This window comes from Pocillopora damicornis, chromosome 1 (genome assembly GCF_964200805.1).
Source record: "Pocillopora damicornis chromosome 1, jaPocDami1.2, whole genome shotgun sequence".
Classification (NCBI taxonomy): domain Eukaryota; kingdom Metazoa; phylum Cnidaria; class Anthozoa; order Scleractinia; family Pocilloporidae; genus Pocillopora; species Pocillopora damicornis.
In genome coordinates, this window is record NC_142670.1 from 26,037,482 (window position 1) to 26,047,481 (window position 10,000).

The 10,000-nt window shown below is 37.9% G+C and overlaps 1 long non-coding RNA gene across 2 annotated transcripts in view; it reads right to left on the minus strand.

Moving 5' to 3' along the window:
* The window catches only part of LOC149052973 (uncharacterized), an 8,098-nt gene extending 3,063 nt beyond the window's left edge, over positions 1-5,035 (minus strand). Inside the window, exons 1-5 of one of the 2 annotated variants that reach the window (XR_016188591.1) lie at positions 4,533-5,035; positions 3,016-3,039; positions 2,393-2,568; positions 1,701-1,945; positions 906-1,135 (exon numbers count right to left, since the gene is read on the minus strand). This is a non-coding gene — a long non-coding RNA (uncharacterized LOC149052973). Of the gene's footprint in view, positions 1-905; positions 1,136-1,700; positions 1,946-2,392; positions 2,569-3,015; positions 3,044-4,532 lie in introns of both variants that reach the window. The other variant, XR_016188593.1, reaches the window with a different exon arrangement.
* Positions 5,036-10,000: the final 4,965 nt, after the last annotated feature.

The window sequence follows — 10,000 nt, forward strand, 5'->3', positions numbered from 1 at the left end:
GTATGTTGCTCATTCAAGATGTTTGTTGGCAACTTGCTTGTGTGGTCCAATACAATGTTGCATTTGGAGCAATGTTGCATTTGGAGCAGAACAGACAGCTAAGCAATTAGTAACTCTGGCAAACAATCTCTGGTAGTTGTTTATACAGAAGTTTTGGCATCTTTAAAAGCAGAGTTTGCAGCAATCAGTAGAGAGACACTAAAAAAACCACCACAGAAAAGAAATATGGTACATTTGATTCTCTTTTTTTTTTTGGAAATGATAGCAAGCTGTACAACTCATTTGGACTTGTTAAGAAAGCAATATAGAAGATGGTTTGCTGTTTGTTTGACCACAACAGATATCTTCATTTGCTATTTAACAACAATACACTTGAGAAACGCACCAATGGCAAAGCTTTTAACATTGTGAGCACTACCCACTTTTTGGCAACATCAATCCAAGAACACCTAGTAGATTTGGGATGCTTTTTAAGATAAATTTGCAATTTTATGGTTAGTAAACAGCCTCAACAACCAAGGTAAGTTCAAATATATTGTAAGTTTCAAATAGTTGTGGCGGCATGTCTTTGGCAAGATTTCTAGTGTAATTTGTAGTATTTTGTATGTTTTTGAGGATTTCACAGGATTTACCTGAAATTCATGGCTTCATCACCACATGAAACATGAGAAACCCTGTATCAGTAACCTTACTCAAAAGTAAAAACTGGCCAGAAACAAAATTTGTCATATCACTCATTAATAAACTTACTCTATAATGATCAGCAATAAATAATGAATTTTTCAAGCACTTCATTTTGGAAAGTAGTATCCAAAGAATTTATTAAATGAATCGTGCCTGATAAATATTTGGTACCCCCCTCTAAAAACAATATTTTTAGCAAAATCACTTGTTTATTTATTTACCTTCAATGCTGTTCCTTTTAGAGTGCTTTCATTATTAACTGATGACAGCTTTCCACGACTTCAATTATGAAAAACAGCCCAGTGAAGAAATGGTGGTGAAGGTCCACTTTGCAGAATTGACACAATCAACAGTTCAGCAGCCAAGCAGCAATCCCTTTGATTTTAAACCACCATGGAATCAGTTGGTTTACCCATAAAGAAAAGAGCTCTTTCAACATAATCCAGAATTTCTGTAAAGGAAACACAAAACATGGTGGGATATTGTAGTCACATTGTCCATGGAGCTCATCAAGTTATGGTGTGAAGAGACTTACTGGTATTTGGTTAAGTCCATTTATATAATCAAAAACATAGTGAAACTGCTAAGGAAACATTTAAACTTCTTCATATCCGTACCCCTTGACACATTTATGAAATACTGTACATCCATAAATTAGCCTAGATGTGTTTTGTTCAGGAATTATCCCTAAATACTGCAAAGAGACCAAAGAGACCATTGCATACACAACCAGTACTGTTAAGGTATAGAGAAAATCTTTCATTACAAGATCTTTTTCACAAATTCTCCTTAAACTTCAGTCATCTGACATTCTGCAAGTATTTTGTGTGGGCATTATCCTTAAATACTGAAAATTAAACATTGCGAACACATCCAGTACCAGTAACATACTGTATTGAGAAAATCTCTCATAGGAAGGCCATCATTTATTCAAAATCTCCTTAAATTTCAGTCACCTTAGCAACAAAGTTTTCTGGGTCTCATAATTACCTCGTTAAGGACACAAAAAGGCATACCTGTGAAGCACTCTCTCCTTGCTCCCCAGCTCCTTGCTGTCTACTGTCAGTTCTCCAATGAATACAATTTTAACATGGTCATCTGCACCTCATAGCTGTCACAGTCTTAGCCTTCATGGATCCTTTTTTGGTGAAAAGCATTTTTTGTTAGAACTTTATTGAGGATCACTTCAACAGTGGCTGTTGACTTTTCATTCTTGATTGACATTTTCCTTGGCATTGCTTCAGGTTCACGGCTCAAGGTTCTGAACAAACAAGTAAAATATAGCGATGAATATTGATACATCTTTGTAAATAGGAACAACTTCACAAAAGAAATGTTGAAAGACACACTTAGCCTTTTAAAACCTAACATAAGTATGCTTAATCTCCATCCACACTGTTCTCTACACATTTCTTAAGGTGCTAGCAAAGAGAATTTGTTTAACAATCAAGAACTTCTTTTGTTAGGGATCATTTCCCTATTCTTGTGACCTTAGTGTGTTTCAGGTGTGATATTTTAAGAAGAATTTATGTATAGATGCTAGTTACAAAGAACCCAAGAATCAAAAAGAGCTGCTTCTGCAGAGATCTTTTGCATCAGAGGCAATCTTACCATGATTCACTAATGATATGACTCCCTTCAATCAACCACTTTTTTCTTCACATAACAACATACATTTCACATCATTGACATCATTGTTGGAACCCACCTTTGGTATTTGTTATGCAAGATCTCCTGGTTCATTACTGTTATCATTCCAGTTGGACTGTTATTATTGTGATCTTTGAGGTATTGATATTTTGAAGATTCATTCTGATACTCAATGCCATTGTTGGCGATGATATTGACCATAAACCTCTCGTGTCTGAATGCTCACATTCATTGCTAAAATGGGAAAGATCACATGTCAGTATATCTGATCACAATGTTACGCTAATTAATTACAGCACTTTCTTTAAACATTATATATTATTACAAAATTAAAATGAAATAATTCAGAGTTTCCAGTTGAGTTTAAGTGAAAATCCCACACTATTTCAATTGTTTGTGATCTGACGTGAAAAACGAGTTTAAGGTCATTGGCTGATTGATTTGATTCAATAATCTCATGTCAACATTAGCATCTGAATTGATGGGGATAAGCTTTTAAACACTTCAACAAACCAAAATAATTGGGTGCTTTCAAAATTCATGTAATTGACAGCTGCATATCTTTATTTCACTCAGTCGAAAAAAAAAGGAAACTTGCAGTCACAATTAATATGCTCCAAGGTATAGTGTTTGGAGGCAGGAGACATGGTGCCAAAACACTTGTTTAAGCCACACCCCTACCTTTTCATCCTATTTCTCTGCAGCCTATCTGAGGATAAATATGGTAATATAAGTATCTGTATGACATTACAATTACTAAATTTCAAATCTGGATTATATTTTTAAAGTGAGACAGGGACAAAATAAGTGTTTTTTAATTGCAATGCAACGAACCAAATATTTAACAATTATTAGCAAAAAGTGGAAGGAATATTCTAGAACAATTCCCTCTGTTTCATCATGGGTATTATCCTTTCTGGGTATCAGAGCCTGAGGATGATTATTTTTTTGTTGCACTGTTATTAGTCAGCTGATTATCAAACTTACTGCATTTTGCTAACATTTTCCATTTCACAAATACCGGTATTACAAAATTGGCCAATTTTTTAAATTAGTGCTTCAGTATTAATATCTCCTCATGCTGGTTGATTATAGCAGAATAACTTAATTTGTGACCTCAATCCAAACTCTGAAACAACTCTTCAGCATATCTTTGCTGCTTCTTGTTACATTTTGTACATTATTGAAAAGTCAGTTTCACAGATGGAAGGATAAGTGCACATAACTCATCCCTCAAACTGACATCAGTTCTCAATACCAACCCAAATTACTTTTATTGAGATACAATCAATCAAATCTTCATACACACGAGTATGTTTCGAAAGGTATGTGGCAAGCAAGCTAAGAATCTCTGCCAGAGATCGGTGACATCCATCACTTTTGAGAATGCTACTAAGTGTTAAACCGTTGGTCTTTCTCTCCAATAAATCACATATTAACAAAATTTTCTCAGCTAGCATGGCTTGAATGCATTTGGTCCCAGTTAGCGCAAGACTTTGTCTTACAAAAATTCCTGCCAGACTACCGAATGCACATCAACGCAGACAGTTTTCTTTCAGTAATTTCGTATAAGCCTTTCGTTAATTTGTCATAAGCTTTGCTTTGAAAAATTAATGAAGAAAAAAAGAGTGAACCAGATTGCATTCCCAAAACATTTGCAGCACCATGTTTTTGGTTCATTTGACTTGTCTCCAGTATTATCTTATTAGTCACACTGTTACTAACCAGTCTGGATTACACCATTATTAGTAAGTCACAAGTCACCCAAGCTCTTTTTGTGTGAGTGGATGTAAATTTTTCTGAATCCCATAGCGAACAGCGGGAGGGTGTTGTCAACGTCAGCCTACACTGTTTTGTCAGAATATAATTATGACTGATTGTCAAAACCTTTTAAAAGTTTTGTTGTGCTTATCTGAAACAAGGTGTTTTATTTCCTAAATCTCCATTCCTACTCCTTCCCACTTCTTCTCCGAGCAGATTCTTAAAACTCCTACTACTTTTTTCATTTCCCTGCCTACTTGAAAAATTATTGACAGCCCTGCATGAGGGTAATGCTCCAATCACCAATTGGAATCAAACCCAGCACAAATGCCAGCTATGACGAATTAACAACTGTGCAAAAATAACAAGTAAAAATATTTAATGAAAACATATCTATTAAATTACCATTATCCAGAATTTAAATGCGTGTTACATACATGTCACTGAGGTGGCTCTGTAACATCCTTGGGTCCGGTTGCATACAACCCTGTCTTTCCTATCACATCGACAATCTGCCAGGTCTGCCATTCAGGTCTGTCAGCTGTTCGTTCGATCGTTGAATTGCTCGGAAACAGAAATTCAAAAAGATCTAATTCACATGTTATTTACTAAATGAAACTATGGTGTTGACTCCCAAACACATTCAAAGTTGGAAGGAAGCGAAAGGATAGCTGAATACCGTGGAATTCTTGTCAGCTCTCACATTCCGCCATGTTCAATCGAGTAGGTCGGTCACGCCAGGAGCGTGCGCACGGGGTTCTTGAATGGGCGTCAAATCGCTACCTTGCGCAATACACTAAGTCCGATTTTGTAATTACTCGTACGATTACAGACCGAATTGGACGACATGAATTACTGTTACAGTTACTTAATCAACAAGAAGTAGGGCGTGTTGTTGTAATATACGACAATTACAAGTTGTTTAGGCCTCGTGCTGTTGAGACTGACGCGTTTTCTGCGAGTTTTGTTCCACCAAAGTTGCTCGAGTATCGTTGTTTTAAAAGCTACAACAAAGAAGCATTCTTGCGTGATCTCAGCAACTTACCTTGGAGCATAATCGAAAGTGCTAATGATGTTGATGATGCCGTGTTCCTCTGGGAAGGTCTTTTCAATAGCATTGCAAACGACCACGCTCCGATAAAATCAAAGCGTGTGAAGGGGACAAAGACACCGTGGGTTACGAACAAACTCCTCGAAATTCGGAGGGATCGAGATTACCACTGGAAACAGGCTCAGAAGTGTAAGAACTCGCAGTATCACTGGCAAATGTACCGAAAATTGAGGAACTGTGCGAATAGCAAGGAAAAGAAGCTGAAATCGAAATATTATTGTCGGCTGATAGAAGATGCTAAAGGTGACAGCTCCAAGATGTGGAAAGCAATTAAAGAGACACTTCCCTCTAACCACAATGAAATTAATGCAGTTTTTGGTCATGGAAAATTGCAGACTGACCCCAAAGGCATTGCAGAAACTCTAAACAATCACTTTTCAAGCATCGGCAAGAGCCTTGCAAAGGCCTTTCGTGGTTTAAAACCGACTCAGTACGATGCAGTTCCTACCTTATCGTTCTCTATCAAGTATGTGACGTCAGCCTTTGTTGAAAAGCAGCTGCGCCTAATGAAAACCAATAAAGCGGTAGGACTAGACAGCATTAGTGCACGTTTACTCCGTGATGCAGCAAATGTACTTGCTTCACCTCTGCGGGATATCATAAACCTCTCTTTTGAGAAGGGTCAATTCCCATCATCTTGGAAATGTGCGAAAGTGACTGCTCTTTTCAAAGAAGGTGATAAGTCCGATAAAGATAACTATCGTCCCATTTCTGTCCTGCCCACGGTCAGTAAAGTAATTGAGAGAGCTGTTCATTCTCAACTTTACGGCTACCTTGACTCCAACAATCTGCTTGCTGTGAACCAGTTTGGCTTTAGACGTGCAAGATCTACCGCTTTAGCTCTAACGCAGTTTACCGATGAAGTGCTAAGTAATATGGATAAAGGTTTAGTAAATGGTGTAGTTTTTATTGATCTGAAGAAGGCCTTCGACACCGTTGACCATGTCATTTTACTCGGGAAGCTCAAATCTCTAGGATTACGCAGCAAGAATCTTGAGTGGTTCCATTCCTACCTATCCTCTCGTTACCAGAAGACTGTGATTGGTCAAGCCTCTTCTCCTGCGCGGAAGGTTTCCGTTGGTGTTCCTCAGGGGTCTATTCTCGGTCCATTACTATTTGCCATTTACATCAACGATCTACCCAAGGTCCTTCGGAACACTACGGTCACCTTATTCGCTGATGACACTGCTATCTACTGCTCTTCTCAATCAGCCCGTGACCTACAGACCATGTTGAATCAGGATCTGGACAGGCTAGCTCAGTGGCTCTACGAGCATAAACTTACACTAAATATCTCGAAGTCTAAATTCATGCTCATTGGCGGTCCAAGGAAACTTAACACCTTAGAAGAATTCACATTAACAATCAAGGAGAAGGAGTTAGACAGAGTCAATTCGTTCAAGTATCTGGGCGTAATTATCAATGAGAATCTGTCTTGGACTGATCATGTGGATTACATTAAGACCAAAGTGTCTCAGAGGCTTGGCGTTTTACAGAGAATAAAACATCTTCTGCCAAGAAATACAAGGGAACTCTTTGTAAAAGCCATGGTGCTGCCAATCCTTGATTATGCTGATGTGACTTGGGGGGATAAATCCAACACCACTCTGATGAACAAGATCCAATTACTCCAGAATAAAGCAGCTAAATTAATTTTAGATATGCCAAAGCATTCATCAGCAACAGAAGCTCTTGATCTACTTGGTTGGGATACATTGGAAAAAAGGCGAAGATCTCATCGTCTATTTTTGGTTTTTAAGTCCTTGAATGGACTAATTGATTGGAATTTTAATTTTAATCATTTTAAAGACATGCATGATTATAACACTCGTTTTAATAACAACATTTGTAAACCACAATCAAAGCGTACATGGGGTCAGCATCGGTTTGTTTGTCATGCAGTAGATGACTGGAACGCTCTCCCAGACGGCATTAGGAACATTTCCGATTTTTCAGTTTTTAGACGTCTTGTTAAAAACATGTAGTCTCTTCTATTTGATTATACCCTTTTATCCTTTTCTTGATAACCATATTTATATTTTCTGTTATCCTTACGTTAGATTTATGCAGGGCCTCACTGAAAACCACACTTTGTGACGTGGGCTCCCTGTCAAAAGATCTTATTATTATTATTATTATTTGTCAAATCTAAGCATAGGCGGCCCAAGCTCACGTCTCGAGAAAAAGCCAACGATGAATTCATGAACGCGTCACGCGTTGTGTGACTCGGTGTTAAGTTACGGGAGGAACCGTTGAAAATTTGAACACGTTATAAGGCATAGTATGGGGAACGAAATATGGTCGATTTATAACGATAAATATTTCGAAATCTGAATATTTTACACGTAAAATCAATAAAAACTTACTCATGCCCTGTGTATCCGTCGAAGTTTCTAGCGATTTCTGCTGTTTTAAGCTTGCTTTACCATCACTGACATGGTTAACAGTGATGGTAAAGCAAGCTTAAAACAGCAGAAATCGCTAGAAACTTCGACGGATACACAGGGCATGAGTAAGTTTTTATTGATTTTACGTGTAAAATATTCAGATTTCGAAATATTTATCGTTATAAATCGACCATATTTCGTTCCCCATACTATGCCTTATAACGTGTTCAAATTTTCAACGGTTCCTCCCGTAACTTAACACCGAGTCACACAACGCGTGACGCGTTCATGAATTCATCGTTGGCTTTTTCTCGAGACGTGAGCTTGGGCCGTCTATGATCTAAGGGCCTTACCTCTTCGCGAAGACAATTTCCTGAAGGCTATGTTTTTCCTCTCGCGCGCTCGGGCAAGTTGACACCACGAAAAACATAACGGCTTGCAAGGGAAGAAAGCCTTATACATTTTAATCCTTTAAAAAGTAATAACATATTCAAAAGATCTGCTCTGTCCTTCTCCTAACTTGCTCTCTGTGTCGCTCTTTACAACTGGTCATAGCTTTGATCTTAGTCCATACATTGTGTCGTAGAATCTAAAGAAATTCATTGAATGGAATTTGCAATAGTTCCCTCAAGTTCAGAGAAATTGCTTCATTCAACTTCAGTTTTACGGCCGAAGAATAAAAAAGATTTTCTGGCACCATTAAAGGGAAAAAACATTTTAATTATAGCAATATTTTTCATTTTTTTAACACTAATTTGAATTTACTTAGAGAGAATTTCCTTGCCATTTAGAAGTGAACAGACGAGAGAAACCTGCGTAGATCATGAATTAAAGTGTCTGACAGTCAAAAGATTGACGATTACTCCCATTCATCTACGAAAACAGACCTTTCCGTGGGAAAAAAACTTGCGGAGCGTTCATGCGGTGACTGAGTGTTGAAATGCTAAATGTCAAAAAAGCGGAAATGGTTAATTTGTGTCTTATTTCATGGGGGTGTAATTACAAGATCTTGCGAGTTATTCCAAAGTCGTTTTGGTCGATCGTTCCTGGTGGAAAATATCACACCTAGGTAAACTCATCTGGCTAGAATTTGCAGCTACAGTTGTTAGAAGTTTTCCTCAGCGGCAGTGTGTGCGTACAATTAAGTACTTTTCCTTCCTTTGCTCTCTGGCTTTCCTTTAAGAAATTCACGGGAAACGATGAGAAATAAGAAAACACGCTGTTCTCTCTCCCCTATTAAGGGCTAGGATAAGATCCGCACACAAACGAATTCGCGGACACGAATTTCGCTTTATTCCCGAAAAGTTCAACGATGATACACTCAATCTTGGTCGGGTTTAAAAAGAAAATATCGTTTCCTCAAGAGTCGGTTCTACGGTTAAAAAAAGAGAACAAATGTTGCAGATGCGATAGAACACAAAAGCCGAAGGTACAAAATCTAGAAGCTCAACATACAAACCTTATCGGCGTTTTTTGTACACAAGAAATTAACGGCACAACTTGAACTTGGACCCTAACTGACCTAAAACTAAACGTGCAAGGTACAAAATGTGCATAATGAGGATGTTTAAGTGTGTAAGGGTCCCTTGTGACCTAACGCTTGGTAGTTCGTGTAGATAACGAAAACAAAGAAAAAAAGACTACCAAATAAAAAGATGCTAATGCACATACCGCAGTGACAACCAAGCTGAGATGAGATCGTGTGTATCGACTACTCTGCTCAAACTGTTGTTATACAAATTGAGGCCAGGAAATGTGCGTGCAATGCGTGCACAGGTACCTTCACGAATCACACTATGTTTAGAGATTTTTTTTTTGGCACATCAAAATTAAAGAGGCCGTTTAGACTTGATCATGTTCTTAGTTATTAACTGCTGTAAATTGACAAGGTGGGGTTACCTTGGATCTAGTTTTTTTAATATCATAAGTGTTGATAAAATCGTGCAAATGGAACCACAGGCGGCCCAAGCTCACGTCTCGAGAAAAGGCCAACGATGAATTCATGAACGCGTCACGCGTTGTGTGACTCGGTGTTAAGTTACGGGAGGAACCGTTGAAAATTTGAACACGTTATAAGGCATAGTATGGGGAACGAAATATGGTCGATTTACAACGATAAATATTTCGAAATATGAATATTTTACACGTAAAATCAATAAAACTTACTCCTGCCCTGTGTATCCGTCATAGTTTCTGGCGATTTCTGCCGTTTTAAGCTTACTTTACCATCACTGTTATCCATGTCAAACATGACATGGATAACAGTGATGGTAAAGCAAGCTTAAAACGGCAGAAATCGCCAGAAACTACGACGGATACACAGGGCACGAGTAAGTTTTTATTGATTTTACGTGTAAAATATTCATATTTCGAAATATTTATCGTTGTAAATCGACCATATTTCGTT